The sequence below is a fragment of the Lissotriton vulgaris genome, chromosome 1_1 (assembly GCF_964263255.1).
Source record: "Lissotriton vulgaris chromosome 1_1, aLisVul1.2, whole genome shotgun sequence".
NCBI lineage: Eukaryota > Metazoa > Chordata > Amphibia > Caudata > Salamandridae > Lissotriton > Lissotriton vulgaris.
Genome location: NC_141685.1, coordinates 359,469,489 through 359,488,915, shown reverse-complemented (window position 1 = coordinate 359,488,915; position 19,427 = coordinate 359,469,489).

The window sequence follows — 19,427 nt, the reverse complement described above, 5'->3', positions numbered from 1 at the left end:
TGATCCGCTCTTTTCTTGCATTTGTTTAATGTGCGCTCATTATACCCTCTTAGCCTGAACCTGTTTTTGCTCTTCTGAATTCTTTCATCTGCGTCTTCTTTTTTGGAGCATTTTCTTTTCATGCGTATGAATTCTCCATACGGTATGCTATTCAGTAATGGTTTAGGGTGGAAGCTGGTCCCATGTAGAACACTATTTGTTGCTGTTTTCTTTCGGAACAGTGTTGATTCGATGTTCCCATCTTCTATGTAGATTTTTGTATCAAGGATGTCGATTTGTCTTTTATGGGTTGTACATGTGAACTGTAGACCAATTTCATTTTGATTCAATTTGGAAAAGTATCTCCTGAATTCCTAATCTGTTCAATTCCATATGAGGAACAGGTCATCTATGTAGCGGACCCATAGAATGACCCGCTCCACATCCGTTAGATTTTTAGTGCCCCATGCTATTGTCTGGTCCCACCACCCCATGGTGATGTTCAAATAGTTCGGGGAAAATGAAATCCCCAGGGCTGTACCACACTCCTGTCTGAATAACTCCTTATTAAATAGGAAAACATTATTGGTTAGGCAGATTTGTAACATCATTAACAGCATAGTTGTATGTTCCAGTTCAGATATATTTTGTTTTTTCAAGAAATATTGGCATGCTGTCAGTCCTACTTCATGTCTGATCAACGTGTACAATGAGACGATGTTTGTAGTGACCAAGAGATATCCTGGATTCCATACTACTACATTTAATATCCTGAGGAAGTCACCTGTGTCCTTTAGGTATGAACTATGTTTTGCGCAATCGGCGCTAAGAATTTATCCACGTATTTTGATAGGTTCTCATAAAGGGAGCTGCAAGAGGAGACTATTGTCCTGCCCGGGTTTTTTTTTAAAGTTTTATGGATTTTTGGTAAAAAATATATACGAGGTGTTACAGGAAAATCCGTCTTTAAAAACTTTTTCTCATCATCGCTTAATAGACCTTTCTCATACCAATTCTGTAGATTATCATTGAGTTCTTTCAACATTTTCTCTATAGGATTGTTTTGAAGTCTTAAGTAGTTATTTGTGTCATTAAGTTGTCTTAATGCCTCATTGATGTAATCCTTGGTATCCATTATCACGATATTCCCCCCTTTGTCGGCCGGCTTTATTGTGATTTCCACGTTCTCCGTTAAAGTGTTTATTGCATTTCTCTCCTTTGTTGTTAAGTTTTCTCTTAGATTGATATTTCTCACATTTGTTAATTTATCAAGTTCTTCGATCATAGCATCTGAGAACAGATCAATTTTATTTCCTGGCGACAGGGTTGGATAGTATCTGGATTTTTTCTTTAGTCCACTGTTTCTCTTTTTGTTGGTTTGTATGTCCAGATGTTCTAACACTTGTTCATCAGACATAGTGTCATCCTCTAGCTCGTATAAGAGAGCAAACATATTTTTGAAGTCTGGTAATTGATCTATTGAAATAGGCCAATTTTCATCATCATTGTTTGATATGAGGTTTGAGTCCTGAGTGGTGCATGGTTTATTCATTGGCATGGACTTTTGCCAGTTTAAACTTCCTGATATACTTGTATAAATCAATTTGTACTTGTGTGTAATATAAATGAGTTTCAGGACAAAATGATAGACCTTTGTTTAAAACTGTCTTTTCTTCATCTGATAGCTGATATTGTGAGAGATTGATGATCAGATTAGTTTTTTCTATTTCCTGCTGAGAAGTGGGTAATACCTTCTTTCTCCACTTAGCCCTTCTGGATTTTCTTGTGTTTGCAAGGGGTTTTGTGTTCCTCTTCCTCTGCTTTGATTCGCTGCTCTTCCTTGTCCGCCCCCTTTGTTAAATTCTTGTCTAGATTCATCAATCTCACCTACTCTAAAAAAGACAATTTAGTTGAATTTGTCATATCTCTTGATGTCTCACTTTCACTTACATCAGACTCACTTCTGCTCACTACAGTAGTTTTAGGATATTGAACTGGATAATTCTTCTTCAAATTATCGTATCTTCTCGCAAATGTGAGTATTCATCCATGCAAATAATCTTGTTGTCGCATTTGAATTTGCGTTCTTTTCGCTCCTCAATTTCATGCTCATATTTCTCTTCTCTGATTTCCATTTCCTTTCTTAATTTCAGTGTTTCATCCTGATTTGTTCCGTTGGTCTGTGCTTCCTCCGTTTCTTTTATTTTCGCGATGATATCACTCACGTCTATCTTAACATGCTTGATTAGGGTGCACATCTTATTTAGAGAGCATTCTGTATTATTGTCAACCCATTACTCCAACAATTCTTCTTTGGTGGCAGGATGTGTGGGCATTGTGAATATCCACGTGGAATGCGTCTGACATCAATGTAATTTTCTAAAGCTATAATTTCCCAGCTTTTATTTACCTCCTTTTTGTACAACCATTCTAATTGATTCATTAACTGCTTTAATGTCATATTCCCACTGTCTTGAATATTTGTAGCTTTTTGTCCTGTTCCTTCATTCCGTTCCCCGGGTTTAAACATTGCTGCTGCCTTGGAAGCTCGTGTAGCTGCCCGCGCTTCCATTAAGGCTGCTTGCCGAAACGCGTAAGGAGTTGGAAAATAATTGTGTGGCTGCGCCTTTGAAATGAACGCCTTTGTCTTCTGAAATGGGCCTCAAATTCTCTGCTGTGTTGTGTGTGATGAGCTGCTCCGTGCCCATTGTTTGAGGCCGCCCTGTAAGGTTTGGGGCTCCGGTACTCAGAGGATTTCTCTGGAACTTTATTGAGGAGCCTGACCCACTCACAATCACCAAACCTACTTAGGAGGCACCACTAGTGTGAAACAGGTGATTGATCGAAGGAAGGGATTCGGAAGGGATAATTTTGTCTTCCGATCGTTCAGACTGACAAGCCGTTATCAGAGGCAAATCCTATAAAGCACATGCCTGCTGGAAATTACATCCCACTGAAAGAATGCAGGTACCTGTTATGAACTTGAAAAACATTTCAGCAGATGTGTGTCTTTTAGGATGCTGTGCAGCAATATTGAAAATTATGTTCACTGCATTATGGGACTAGAAGGGCATTAACTGGTCATGTGACTTTTCAAATAAAGAGCACGCACGTATGCACTTTGCATTTCATCTTTTTTTCCACCTGTGATCAAGGCTGTTCGCCGAAGCACATAAGGAGTTGGAAAAGAAGTGTGTGGCTGCACCTTTGAAATAAACGCGTTTGTCTTCTGAAATGGACCTCAAGTTCTCTGCTGTGTTTGTGTGTGATGGGCTGCTCCGTGCCCATTGTTTAAGGCCGCCCTTTAGGGTCTGGGGCTCCGGTCTCTGAGGCTTTCTTTGGATATATATATATATATATATATATTCACTGAAAAAACCATAGGTTTCACACCAGTTATAGTTAGCTGGAAATTTTACTGACATAAAACCATTGAAATTCCCACGTTATAGTTAGTTGGATTCACTATAACTTGCGCGCCTGCAATGCACTGCTGATGACGTCACATATTACATCACTAATGACATGGTCAGTGACATCACTCATGACATCACTGATGACACCATCCTTGTGAGAAAGTGACAGATATCCTTTCAGTGTAATGTAACCCTTGATATACATATTCAAAAAAAAAAAAAAATATATATATATATATATATATATATATATATATATATATATATATATACATGCATGTATGTGTGTTTATATTTAAATATTTATATATTTTTTCTTTATTTTTCTTTTACGCCCGGTCAACTTCCCAACCTCTGAGACAGTGGCACAGACACTTCTTCCCACAGGAATCCAGTACGTGAATTTTTTAATTTTATTTCGTGAAATGCCAGTTCACAAATTTATATAGGTTGAAAATATCAATATATATATATATATATATATATATATATATATATATATATATATATATATATATATATATATATATATATATATATATATATATATATATATATATATATATATATATATATTTTCTCCAATCCTGACGATCACATTAGCAATCAGGCGCTGACTCCGTGGGGTCTTATTTCAGAAACAAGTATTTATTTTCTTAGTGCTTTAGGATTGACGCGTTTCGACGGTCACAGCCACCTTGCTCACTATATATATTTTTTTTTTTCACTGAAAAAAGCATAGGTTTTACAAACGGTATAGTTAGGATTTAGCATTTAAAATACCTTAGAAATTCACGAAATAAACCGTAGGCTTCAGGGATGGTATAGTTAGTTGAACATTTGACTCATATAAAAACAGAGAAATGTTCCTGTTATAGTTAGTTGAGCTAACTATAACTTGCGAGCCCGAAATGCACTGGTGATGACATCACATATTACATCGCTCATGACATGGTCAGTGACATCACTGATGACAGCACTGATAACATCCCAAATGACATCACTGATGAGATCTTCAAAGTGAAAATCTGATGCATATACTTTCCCATGATTATCATTTATAATTTATTTATGCTTATTTGAGGGATCTTGTATTCATTTTTGTAGCGGATAACTTTATTAGCTACAGAACACAGACACAGGCATTACCGATCAAGTGACCCGCTATTGGACGGCACATGTTTCCAGGTTAATTGCTTATCCTTGTATTCCGGCCTGTCCTGTTTTAAGATCTAGATTGAGATACATTTTGAATCACATCTTATCATTGTAAGATTGTCTATCATTATAGGTTTATTTACACACTTAATTTGAGTCGATATTTAAATATAAATATATATATATATATTTTCTTGACAATTATATACAGTACACATTTTATATATTGCATTATGATGTGTTATTATGTATATAAAAGACTGTGACCATCCTATATGCCATTTCATCATGAACTATTCATTAAAAGATGGCTGATTCATTTTTGTGTTTATTCTCATTGAAATGACCGAACTTTAAGTCCCTTGTTTATGTTTATGCTTATTCTTGCCTGCTTGTACATATGAACCTATCATAACACAGCTTGTTTATGTGTGATCAAGGCTGCAGGTCAGCTGAAACGTGTTGCGTTTAAGCCAGTAAAAATGTCCTGAGCATTATTTCCCTTGTCGTGTGGATTTGTCCTGAGAGTGCGTGTACTCCCGTGGTGGGATCTACGTTGTTGGACATTATTGGCCGATGCCCTTCGTCGGCGTACGCACCACCTTCCATGGGTCCGTGTTCTGAGAAGAAGCATGTGAATTCATATCAGTTTGACAGACCTTTGGAGGACCAGGTGCTCCGTGGCAAGGATTGCAAGATCGGCTATTCCAGCGAGAAGTGCAACTGAATGTCTTGGAGGTAAGCGCCATTACCCATAACCTGTTTGTGTGGGGAGGTCGGTGAGCGGCAGAGGCGGCACATCGCATCTCAATACCAACGGTGGTGCGTTGATGATTTGCTTTTCCCTCACGGAGACAGGGTTAATCCTTGCTAGGTGACACCGCTTGATTATCCTACGGTGTATTCAAGAGGAGCGGCAGAAGGAACCCGAAATTATTTTGGGTGAACAATCATAGTGACCTGGATTATGGTACAATTCTTTCAGGAATTTTGTAATTTTGTACCACAATAGAGGAGGACACTGAAAGAAGGGCAGCAGCGCAATCGTTACTGGCCAGGGCACCGGTCACATTTTCAAAACATATCGAGAAAAAGAATACTAACAAAAGCACAGAAGAAAAACTCAAAAAAATTGGAGAAACTATGGAAATCCGAAATAGCCAAGTGGTGGGAAGCCACATCACTACAAGACTATGTGGACAAAAGCATGGTGCTGAGAGGTCTAGGAATATACACCATACCCACCTACGAATCACCTAACCCATAAATGCTTGAGGAATGGGTGGACAACTCAGCGATGAGTTCAAGACGAATGCTGGAAATTTTAGTTAAATATGCCTGGATTGACCGTGAAAAATTACTACAGGATATAAAAGCTATAAAGGAAGAATTGGAAAAAATTATGGAGCAGGATGCCAACAAAAAAGAGATTGACATCATCAAAATCAGAGTCAATAACCACGAAGATGATATCAAAAAACGAAAACAAAGGAAACTTCACTGTGATTGTGAGGACTATGAAAGTGTCAGAATCTTAACTTTCAGCAAAAATATGATCATGTCTTCACATCACAATCAGGCAAGATACGATCACAGGCCGAAACATCAGAAAGTTCCATGTCAGAGACCGCCAAAGCCAGTGAAAGCTAACCTGAAACCTCTGACGCATCATCCAAAAAATCGTCAGATATTGAAATCTCCAACAGACCGGGAACTTATTTAGACGAATATCGGCCCATGTGGAAAGGCCCGAAAAGGATCCCAAGTAACACCAACAGTGAAACCCAAGGGACAACAGGGACAAGGCCGAGGACGCGGCCGAGGAAGAGGTCAAAGAGAAACTTCAACAGAAGAAAAAGAGTCAGACAAAGGTGGAAGAAGAGGCAGAGGAAGGGGCTATGTGGGAAAATCGATCAGAGGCTCCAAAACAATGGCATAATGGATAAAGAAATGGTGAACAGAACTATTGTTAACTTATCCAAAAGAGAATTGACTGCCATTGAGAAAACCAAACTCTGTCTTGGACTCTCATTCTGTCCCACTATGCATTTTAACTATCCTGAAACACATATAGACATGTTTAAATTTATTCGTAAATTAAAACTTAAAAAGTGGCACCTCCTTAAAAACCGAGGTGAATGGAATAGGGCAATTGGAACTGGTAGTGAATCCAACACTGATCTTACCATAGGGGATATCGACACATTGGTAGCCTTGCTCCAACTTCAGAATGAAAGAAATGACAACAACAGGGACATGGAGGTAGAGAGAATCCTGGAAAACCTAGAAATTAGCCATGAAATGACTGCCAAAACACGCTCCATTTTTTACCCTATGATGGCACATGACAGTATTGACACCTTTCATGGGATCAGTACAAACGATCTTGTTAAATTCAGAACCAAGAAATGGTTTGGCATCAGGGTACACAAAACTTCACACCCTTACAGAGGCAAGCTACTGAAACATTGTGCGAGGACGGAGATATTGTGCTACGTCCAGCGGACAAAGGTGGGAATATAGTGGTGCTATACAAGGAGATGTACATCAATGAGGCACACAACCAACTTAAGAACACAAGGTTTTACATTGAGGTCACAAGACAAATTTACTCAGAGTGTGGAAAGTATCTGGGAAAAACTTGGCATTTGGAGGGATATGGGACTTTTGGAGTGGGAGGAGTACTGCTTCTTGAAGAAAGATTATCCCATTCTACCAGTCCTGTACCTCCTCCCCAAGATGCACAAGTATCCCCCAAATCCTCGGGGAAGACCCCTTGTTTCCTTCAAAAGTAGTGCTACGGAGAAAGTCTCAAAATACGTAGACTACTTTCTGAGAGACCAGGTTGAAAATCTCAAATCCCACTTTAGAGACACTAAAGATTTCCTAGGAAAGTTAGAACATGTTCCTTGGGAGGACGATTTTTTGCTCATGACCCTGAACGTGAGCACATTGTATACCATCATTGAACACGACCAGGGAATAGCAGCATGCAAATATTTCTTATGGACTAGGGATATACGATATAAGGCCCACACAGAGATGATCCTTGAGATGATCAACTTTTGTTTAACAAACAACATATTTATCTTCAATGAAACTCTCTATAAACAGGTCCTCCCTACTGCGATGGGGACCTATTTTGCCCCAAGTTTTGCTAACTTGTTCTTGGGGCAATGGGAAGAAGACATTTGGAAAGATAAAGTGAACTTTCCAGAGATGGAGCAGGTCGTCATGTGGCTGCATTACATTGATGACCTGTTCATTGTCTGGAAAGGTTGGCATGAGGCAGCCAATAATTTTGTTGACAAGCTCAATGTGAACACTAAAAACATCACACTTACATGTGACATCAGTGGCACAACAGCTGAGTTTCTTGATACCAAAATTGAGATTGTGGATGGGCATATACAAACCAAGCTATTCCGTAAAGAAACATCAGGGAATAGCTTCCTACATGCCTTCAGTAGTCACCCTGATACCCTTAAATGGAGTATACCGTATGGGGAACTACTGAGGGCAAAAAGGAACTGTAACACTGAGTCAGGTTTCGAAGCTGAGATGCAGATCATGCTATCCAGATTTCGAGAGAGAGGCTATCCTCAATGGATATTGAATCTAGCAGTCAAAAAGGTCTAGGAGAAAGAGAGAAGGGACCTCCTATTTGCCCTTACTGTAGAAGACAAAGGGGAAATAGAAAGTGGCAATCATATCATTCTCACATACAATGAGATATCACAAGAAGTCAGACGTATTGTCAGCAAGAACTGGGATATATTGACCCCATAATAGACCATCTCATACAAGAAAGATGACTCATTACCTACCGCAAAGGTCGCAGTTTGAGGGACAATTTAGTTCATAGTGTTATCTCCAGCAAAATCAAAGACAATACCATGCATGGCTCACAGGCTTCTTCCCCTGTGGCCATTGTAAAGCCTGCAAAAACAGCACCATAAAAAAATATCTTAAGTTGTCAAATGGTTCAGAAAGACCCATACCTCAATGTCTGACATGTAGTACACCATTTGTTGTTTATATTCTTGAATGTCCATGTAAACTCAAGTATGTGAGAAGTACAACCCAGATGGTGAAGAAATGAGTTCTAGAGCACATGCAAGCTATAACTAATAAGGATCAGCAATGCCCTGTAGCTCGCCATTTTTAAATGTATCATTTCTCCAATAGAGCTCTCCTCACCTTTTCAGCAATTGAACAGGTGGCCCAGATGCACAGGGGGGTAACAGAACACTCAAACTGAGATAAGCCAAATCAAAATACATCATTGACCTCCAGACTAAACACCCAGGAGGCCTCAACATTGATGAGGAATTAGGAGTTCATTTACATGATGTGTGATTTGAGTTTTTGAGTCCCCCTTTCTCTCCATTTATGTCCCCCCCATTAGGCTGCTTTTATGATGATTGTTCATATCATGGTTTTATTGTATATACACTATTATATTACTGGGTACATATTTTGTTAGCTCACTTATGTTTATTTACTTGTTTTTCTTGTTTACAGGAGGAAAGGAAGGGTTCCACCCTGCACTTTTTATCACGTTCACGGACCACCTGACCTTTTCTTCAGCAGCATCTTCGTGGACACCTATCACAGATAAGACACTTTTACAGTTTTATGTACAAGCGGAATTATGATGTTTTGGTTCTAAGTGTGTTACAGTATATTTTTACAGTTCTTTGCACCTGAGGGCACTTGCCCATTACTGCATCAAGTATGATGCTTAGCCGTAGTACCACATTGGTATGGCATTGGAACCGGGGGTGCATAGGGGTACTCGTTTCTCTATATAGCCCACTTGGGCATAATTTAGTTAAGGCTTGGTGCATATATCTGTTAGCAATTGTATCGGAAATACTCACTCTAACTGAAATTGTGGTTATCCAGAGCATGTAGGATTTTCCCATGATTATCATTTATAATTTATTTATGCTTATTTGAGGGAACTTGCATTCCATTTTGTAGCAGATAACTTTATCAGCTACAGAACACAGACAGGTATTGCCGATCATCTTACGCGCTATTGGACGGCACGTGTATCCAGGTTGATTGCTTATCCTTGTATTCCGGCCTGTCCTGTTTTAAGATCTAGATTGAGATACATTTTGAATCACATCTTATCATTGTAAGATTGTCTATCATTATAGGTTTATTTGCACATTTAATTTGAGTCTATATTGAAACATACATATATATATATTTTTTCTTGACATTTATATATTGCAGCATTGCTAATATACTTCATTATGATGTGTTATTGTGTATATAAAAGACTGTGACCATCCTATTTGCCATTTCATCATAAACTATATATTACAAGATAGCTGATTCATTTTTTTGTTTTTTTTGTTTATTCTCATTGAAATGACAGAACGTTGAGACCCTTGTTCATGTTTCTGCTTATTCTTGCCTGCTTGTACACACAAACCTCTCATAACACGTTTGTTTATTTGTGATCAAGGCTGCAGGTCAACCGTAAAGCGTTGCGTGGAAGTCAGTAAAAATTTCCTGAGCATTATTTCCCTTGTCGTGTGGATTTGTCCTGAGAGTGCGTGGTCTCCCGTGGTGGGGTCTACTTTGTTGGATATTATTGGCCGAAGGGCTTGTCGGCGTACGTACCACCTTCCATGCGTCGATGGTCTGAGAAGAAACGTGTGTATTCATTCATATATATATATATATATATATATATATATATATATATATATATATATATATATATATATATATATATATATATATATATATATATATTTACGCAATGGTGGTTTAAACTGGAGCGCTCACCAGCGGGTGCATGCGAGGGATCAACCATAGGTCCGGTAATCTTTTTTAACTCAAAAATGAAGCGCCGCAGTCAGGAATCGTAGATAACTTGTTTATTCAGCAAACTCCCACAATCAGTCTGTCACACCGACGCGTTTCGGGCACACGCCCTTTCTCACGGTGGGTGGCAGTACTTTTGCCTCTGTTTTTAAGGGCTATGCGATTCAAACACCGTCCCATGGAATTCTGGGATCAGTGGTTCCTATACATGTATTATCACAAAGTGACACCTTATGTGACATGAGTCAACATAATTGTTTAACACGATTAAGACACATTACTGTCAAACAACTGCACTACCATTGCCTTTTCATTTGAGTTCTAATTATAGGTATAGTACCAATTTATGTCAGTTATGATATATGGAACATGGGTGCAGTGGTATGAGAGCCGATTAGCTGTGTCACTTCCTTTATAGTTTAAATATCTTTTAAGTATAGTACCTATACGTTTTTAAACCATATTTGTTACACATTAATATCATCGACCTTGTGTCAATCCATTAGCTCAACAATAGTTTGTGCATATGCAGGTGGTAATGTTTCTTCCCAGAAAAAGCGGAAAACAGTGATTTTCATGCTCCTTGTTTCAAGTTCTTGGTTATAAATGTACAAAAAGTTCCTCATCAAGGTTCATCCCTTTCGGGGTCTTCGTTTTCATGCGAATAATGTACTTAGATTCTAGCTGGCGTAATTTGAGTTTTCGATCACCCAGCCTCTCATTCGATTCCATATTGTCTATTTCAAAAAAGACACATTTTCTTCCTATCTCCGCCTTGGCATTCGAGCATGTGTTTCGCTGTGGCGTATGTCATATCTCTATTCTTGACAGCTCTTATGTGCTCGAGCATTCTTTTCTTTAAGGCAGAGATTGTACTTCCTATGTATATTTGTCCACAATCACATTGAAATATATATACGACATATTGAGTAGTACAGGTTATTTTTGTCTTTATTACCACCAGTTGTCCTTCTAGATCTCTGAAGGATTTAACATTTTTAACAATTCTGCAGGCTTTACACCGTCCGCATTTGTTGAATCCATTTTGTTGTTCCTCAAGCCAATTGGTGGATTTATTGCTCAAGATTTCAAGGTGGCTTCTTACGAGCATGTCTTTCAAAGATGGTACTCTTCTAAATGATAGTTTTGGCTCATTTCCTAGAGCTTTCTTTAAGTCTACATCCTGATGTAATAGTGGCCAGTATTTTTGTACACATCCTCGTATTTTGTGTGCCTCTTTGCTGTAGTTTAAGATCAATGTTGGTGTTTCAACTTTGTTGGTCTTTGTCGCTTGAGGTTTTTGTATTAGGATTTCTGATCTGGTTTTCTGCTTGATTTTTTCCATATTTTTGTAGAGTTTTCTCTTTCTGTATCCCCTTGCTTCCAATCTGGATGCACATTTGGCAATCTGTGTGTTGGCTTCTTCCTCCTTGGAGCAGTTTCTTTTCATTCTTACAAATTCTCCAAATGGAATGTTGTTTATTACAGATTTGGGATGAAAGCTTTCAGCATGTAGAATGCTGTTTGTTGCCATGCTTTTTCTAAAGTGTGGTGCTGATTTGATTGTTTTCAATATAAACTGTAATGTCCAAGTAGTCAATCCTGCTCTTACTTGTGTTGCATGTAAAAGATAATCCTACATCATTGTTGTTCAATTTAGGGAAAAATTGCATGAATTCTGCTTTTGTTCCATTCCATATCAGGAAGAGGTCGTCGATATATCTCGACCATAGCATTATTTTTTCCAACTCTTCTTGATTGTCATGTCCCCATGCTATCTCCTTCTCCCACCAACCCATGGTGAGGTTTGCATAATTTGGGGAAAACGAGACGCCCACTGCACATCCACACAATTGTTGATAAATATTGTGATTGAAGAGGAAAATGTTATTGTTTAAGCATGTATTGATCAGAGTTAGTAGCATAGCTGAATGTTCCAGTTGTGAGATGTTTCTCTGTTTTAGAAAGTAGGCACAGGCATTTATTCCTATTGTATGTTGGATTGATGTGTATAACGATATAACATCTATTGTGACCAATAGGAAGTCCAGGTACCAAGTAATGCCTGATAGTATACGCAAAAAATCCCAAGTGTCTTGGACATATGAGGCTAGATTTTTGACCATTGGAGCTAGATATTGATCCACATAAAGTGAGATGTTTTCATAGATTGAGTCACATGAAGATACTGTTGGCCTGCCAGGCGGATCAATTAAAGTCTTGTGCACCTTTGGCAAGAAGTATATTGTTGGTATAGTTGGATTTTCTTTCCAAATATATTTTATTTCCTCTCTATCCAATAGCTTTTGTTCGTGCCACTCGTCCAACATATTTCTCAGTTCTTTTTTCATAGTATTGATTGGATTGGACGTTAGTTTTTTATACTTGGTCTCATCCTCTAGCTGGCGGTGCGCTTCTTTTATGTAGTCTTGAGTGTTTTGAATAACGATGTGATCAAGGGATCGAGGTCCCGAAACGCGTCATGGCGGCGTGTTTGTCTGCACAAGGATGAAAGAATAAAATAACACTTTGCAAATATCCAATTAGGTCCGGTTTCGTTGGTGTTCTGAGCAGCGTTTGGGATACAACGGAGTTCTTCTCATATTTATATATATATATATATATATATATATATATATATATATATATATATATATATATATATATATATATATATATATATATATATATATATATATATATATATATTTTATATATTTCTATTTGTTTCCAATCAGCAGCACGCTCACCATCAGGAACCCCAGCAGAAGAAGAAACAGAAGACCCAGGATGCAGGTGAGTTTTTATTTTAGGCACACCTTGTCAGCATAACGTTTCGGCCTACACAGAGGCCTTGGTCACATGACGCACTGAGAGAAGTGAGCTCAATTTAAAGTGCAAGTGCAAAAGTAACAGTACAATTGATTGGCTAACATGTTGAGAAGGGGGTGTCCTTTGACAATCGACATGGAAAACATCTTGTTTAAAGTGCTATAACGGGGTAATCCCACAACATTATTAGCATTCACTGTATAAATACAAAGGAATACTAGGGAGTACCAAACCTATATCGTATATAGTAAAATACCAGGATAAAACCTAATAAATAAACAATTTTGTATTTAAAATATATATATATATCCAACAACACTGCTGCAAAAGCGATCCTCAGCCTGACAACGATGGCGCCGTTGGTGGCAGCAGCCGCCACACTATTATAGAACCTGCTTCTCATCCACCTCCATTAGCTGGACACAGAAAACGGCACACAAGGAAAATCCAGCACAAACCTTTATTGTGCACTTAAGGAACAAGGACGACGCGTTTCGGCGTTTGCCTTTATCAAGTTACCACAAATGGTGGTAACTTGATAAAGGCAAACGCCGAAACGCCTGATCTTTGGTCGCCCTCCATTTCACAAATATATCATCAATTTATCGCCACCATTTTATTATGTGCAACAATTATTCTCGAGTGTGCTGCACCTTGAGGACATGCTCCTCCCACCAGCCCACATGTAAACATGCATAGCTGGGGAGAAGCATGCCCCCATAGCCACACCCCACAGCTGCTGAAACATTGTTTTGCCAAACATGAATACATTACTATATAAACACCAGTGTATCATTTTTAAAAGCATTTGATTATGACAATATATCTCACTCGGCCTTTTGCCCAAAAAGTATTCTACTCCTCTTAGTCCATGTAAGTGGGCTATATTCATGTAAAGGGCAGTAATATCCATAGTAAGAAAAACATATTCATCTGACTATACTTGATTGCTCAGTTGAATAAAAAGTCAGTAGTGTCTTTATTATATGTCAGAAGCTGATTCGCAAACTCTTGGAGACAAAAATCAACTTATTTTGATGTATTTTCAAAGGTACTTTTGATTGCCAAAACAATAGGTCTACCTGGGAATGACAATTCGTTCTTATGTACCTTCGGAATAAAATACATATTAGGTAGCACTGGAAAATCATTATTCAAAAACATAAATTCATCTTTGGACATTAGACCTTCCCTCCTCCATATGCTTAGCTCATCCTTATAGTTCTTTTGAATCCTTTGTACTTTTGTCATAATGATTTTACAATAGCATGCTACATCAATTAGATGTCGATATGCCTCCTTCACATATTCATTTTTATCCCATAGCACAACATTACCTCCTTTGTCAGATTTGTTGATGATTATAGTGTAGTTGTTTTCAATTTGTTCATAATTTCAAAAAATGTCTTAATTCGATATTTGGGGGTAGTTCGTGTGTCTGTATTTTTCGTTGCAATTTTGTTAGTTCTTCTGTAATGCGAACGTGGAATATGTCTATTGCATCTCGGGGCATGGTGGGGACAAAGGTCGAAACCGGTTTAAATGGACTATGTCATGACTTGGCAATGTTAAACCCCTTCACATTAGCAACATCTTGTTTGTCATTGGTTGCAGCCGAGGCCTCACAGAGGGTATGTATGGTTTGAACCAGCGCAATATCCCTCGCTTGTAATCCTTTTGTTTGCGATATATTAACAAGACTGACAAAAAAGGTTCCAGGGACGCTGCAGTTAGGTTCAAATATCACTCGTACAAAACTAGTGAAAGCTAACTGTAACTTACGCCCATCTGTGTGCTTCTTATGGCCTCGCATATTATCACTCCTTTTGACATGGTCAGTGACATCCCTGATGACTTCTCAAATGACATCACTGATGACATCATCAAGTAGGTGCAACTGTTTTTAAGAGTTTAGGAATGTTTAACATGTAAAGTAACCTAATACAAATGTTAAATTATTATACTAGGTGCACTACTACTGAGTGATACTACTTCTAACATATATTTTGTCAGTGGCTGTGTGACTGTATGTATCCTTGTGTGTATGGGTGTGTGGGTGGCTGTATGGGTGTTTAAATGGGTGGTGAGTAGCTGTATTGGTGAGTGAGATGGTATGTGAGTGGCTGAATTACTAAGTGAGTGAGTGAGTGAGTGTGTCAGTTGCTGTATAGGTGATTGAGTGGCAGTGAGAGTGGCTCTATGGGTGGGTAACGGGGTGAGTAGTGACTGTATGGTGAGTGAGTGGGAGTCTGAATGACTGTATGAGTGAGTAACTGGGTGTTCAAGTGGCTGTATGGGTGAGTGGGCTTTTGGTTAAGTGAGTTGCTGTATTGAAGAGAGTGTCTGTGTGAATGGCTGCATGGGTGTGTGAGCAGATTTGCAAGTGCTTGTAGGGATGTGTCAATGGGTATGCAAGTGGTAGTGTGGGTGTGTGAGTGAGTCTGTGAGTGCTTGTATGGGTAAGTGAGTGGCTGTGTTGAGAGACAATATGGGTGAGTGAGTGGGTGTGTGAGTAACTGTGTAGGTGAATAAGTGGGTGTGTAAGTAGCTGTATGGCTGAGTGTGTGGCTGTGTGAGTCCAATTGGTCGCACACTGCTTGTCCTATCAGCGTGTTGCCCCAAAGCATCGTGGTCTATGTAGTTAGCATCAGCGGGTACGCCTCTGCCAGGGTCTTGAGCAAAAAATCCAAATCGCGTTGGCCATCCCTGGACACGTGTTTCGAGGTTGTTGCCTCTCGTCAGCAGGGAGTAGGAATGTGTGAAGGGGTGCTGCATAGGCTGCCAAAAAATATCTTCAGGTTCGGTACCACTCGTGGCACGCAGGTGCGTAACCCGGCTCGTCAGCCCCACCAGCTCCAAGGAGCTTGAATATAAGTTTAAGTCCAATTGGTCGCACACTGCTTGTCCTATCAGCGTGTTGCCCCAAAGCATCGTGGTCTATGTAGTTAGCATCAGCGGGTACGCCTCTGCCAGGGTCTTGAGCAAAAAATCCAAATCGCGTTGGCCATCCCTGGACACGTGTTTCGAGGTTGTTGCCTCTCGTCAGCAGGGAGTAGGAATGTGTGAAGGGGTGCTGCATAGGCTGCCAAAAAATATCTTCAGGTTCGGTACCACTCGTGGCACGCAGGTGCGTAACCCGGCTCGTCAGCCCCACCAGCTCCAAGGAGCTTGAATATAAGTTTAAGTCCAATTGGTCGCACACTGCTTGTCCTATCAGCGTGTTGCCCCAAAGCATCGTGGTCTATGTAGTTAGCATCAGCGGGTACGCCTCTGCCAGGGTCTTGAGCAAAAAATCCAAATCGCGTTGGCCATCCCTGGACACGTGTTTCGAGGTTGTTGCCTCTTGTCAGCAGGGAGTAGGAATGTGTGAAGGGGTGCTGCATAGGCTGCCAAAAAATATCTTCAGGTTCAGTACCACTCGTGGCACGCAGGTACGTAACCCGGCTCGTCAGCCCCACCAGCTCCAAGGAGCTTGAATATAAGTTTAAGTCCAATTGGTCGCACACTGCTTGTCCTATCAGCGTGTTGCCCCAAAGCATCGTGGTCTATGTAGTTAGCATCAGCGGGTACGCCTCTGCCAGGGTCTTGAGCAAAAAATCCAAATCGCGTTGGCCATCCCTGGACACGTGTTTCGAGGTTGTTGCCTCTCGTCAGCAGGGAGTAGGAATGTGTGTGAGGGGTGCTGCATAGGCTGCCAAAAAATATCTTCAGGTTCGGTACCACTCGTGGCACGCAGGTGCGTAACCCGGCTCGTCAGCCCCACCAGCTCCAAGGAGCTTGAATATAAGTTTAAGTCCAATTGGTCGCACACTGCTTGTCCTATCAGCGTGTTGCCCCAAAGCATCGTGGTCTATGTAGTTAGCATCAGCGGGTACGCCTCTGCCAGGGTCTTGAGCAAAAAATCCAAATCGCGTTGGCCATCCCTGGACACGTGTTTCGAGGTTGTTGCCTCTCGTCAGCAGGGAGTAGGAATGTGTGAAGGGGTGCTGCATAGGCTGCCAAAAAATATCTTCAGGTTCGGTACCACTCGTGGCACGCAGGTGCGTAACCCGGCTCGTCAGCCCCACCAGCTCCAAGGAGCTTGAATATAAGTTTAAGTCCAATTGGTCGCACACTGCTTGTCCTATCAGCGTGTTGCCCCAAAGCATCGTGGTCTATGTAGTTAGCATCAGCGGGTACGCCTCTGCCAGGGTCTTGAGCAAAAAATCCAAATCGCGTTGGCCATCCCTGGACACGTGTTTCGAGGTTGTTGCCTCTCGTCAGCAGGGAGTAGGAATGTGTGAAGGGGTGCTGCATAGGCTGCCAAAAAATATCTTCAGGTTCGGTACCACTCGTGGCACGCAGGTGCGTAACCCGGCTCGTCAGCCCCACCAGCTCCAAGGAGCTTGAATATAAGTTTAAGTCCAATTGGTCGCACACTGCTTGTCCTGTCAGCGTGTTGCCCCAAAGCATCGTGGTCTATGTAGTTAGCACCAGCGGGTACGCCTCTGCCAGGGTCTTGAGCAAAAAATCCAAATCGCGTTGGCCATCCCTGGACACGTGTTTCGAGGTTGTTGCCTCTCGTCAGCAGGGAGTAGGAATGTGTGAAGGGGTGCTGCATAGGCTGCCAAAAAATATCTTCAGGTTCGGTACCACTCGTGGCACGCAGGTGCGTAACCCGGCTCGTCAGCCCCACCAGCTCCAAGGAGCTTGAATATAAGTTTAAGTCCAATTGGTCGCACACTGCTTGTCCTATCAGCGTGTTGCCCCAAAGCATCGTGGTCTATGTAGTTAGCATCAGCGGGTACGCCTCTGCCAGGGTCTTGAGCAAAAAATCCAAATCGCGTTGGCCATCCCTGGACACGTGTTTCGAGGTTGTTGCCTCTTGTCAGCAGGGAGTAGGAATGTGTGAAGGGGTGCTGCATAGGCTGCCAAAAAATATCTTCAGGTTCGGTACAACTCGTGGCACGCAGGTGCGTAACCCGGCTCGTCAGCCCCACCAGCTCCAAGGAGCTTTAATATAAGTTTAAGTCCAATTGGTCGCACACTGCTTGTCCTATCAGCGTGTTGCCCCAAAGCATCGTGGTCTATGTAGTTAGCATCAGCGGGTACGCCTCTGCCAGGGTCTTGAGCAAAAAATCCAAATCGCGTTGGCCATCCCTGGACACGTGTTTCGAGGTTGTTGCCTCTCGTCAGCAGGGAGTAGGAATGTGTGAAGGGGTGCTGCATAGGCTGCCAAAAAATATCTTCAGGTCCGGTACCACTCGTGGCACGCAGGTGCGTAACCCGGCTCGTCAGCCCCACCAGCTCCAAGGAGCTTGAATATAAGTTTAAGTCCAATTGGTCGCACACTGCTTGTCCTATCAGCGTGTTGCCCCAAAGCATCGTGGTCTATGTAGTTAGCATCAGCGGGTACGCCTCTGCCAGGGTCTTGAGCAAAAAATCCAAATCGCGTTGGCCATCCCTGGACACGTGTTTCGAGGTTGTTGCCTCTCGTCAGCAGGGAGTAGGAATGTGTGAAGGGGTGCTGCATAGGCTGCCAAAAAATATCTTCAGGTTCGGTACCACTCGTGGCACGCAGGTGCGTAACCCGGCTCGTCAGCCCCACCAGCTCCAAGGAGCTTGAATATAAGTTTAAGTCCAATTGGTCGCACACTGCTTGTCCTATCAGCGTGTTGCCCCAAAGCATCGTGGTCTATGTAGTTAGCATCAGCGGGTACGCCTCTGCCAGGGTCTTGAGCAAAAAATCCAAATCGCGTTGGCCATCCCTGGACACGTGTTTTGAGGTTGTTGCCTCTCGTCAGCAGGGAGTAGGAATGTGTGAAGGGGTGCTGCATAGGCTGCCAAAAAATATCTTCAGGTTCGGTACCACTCGTGGCACGCAGGTGCGTAACCCGGCTCGTCAGCCCCACCAGCTCCAAGGAGCTTGAATATAAGTTTAAGTCCAATTGGTCGCACACTGCTTGTCCTATCAGCGTGTTGCCCCAAAGCATCGTGGTCTATGTAGTTAGCATCAGCGGGTACGCCTCTGCCAGGGTCTTGAGCAAAAAATCCAAATCCCGTTGGCCATCCCTGGACACGTGTTTCGAGGTTGTTGCCTCTCGTCAGCAGGGAGTAGGAATGTGTGAAGGGGTGCTGCATAGGCTGCCAAAAAATATCTTCAGGTTCGGTACCACTCGTGGCACGCAGGTGCGTAACCCGGCTTGTCAGCCCCAC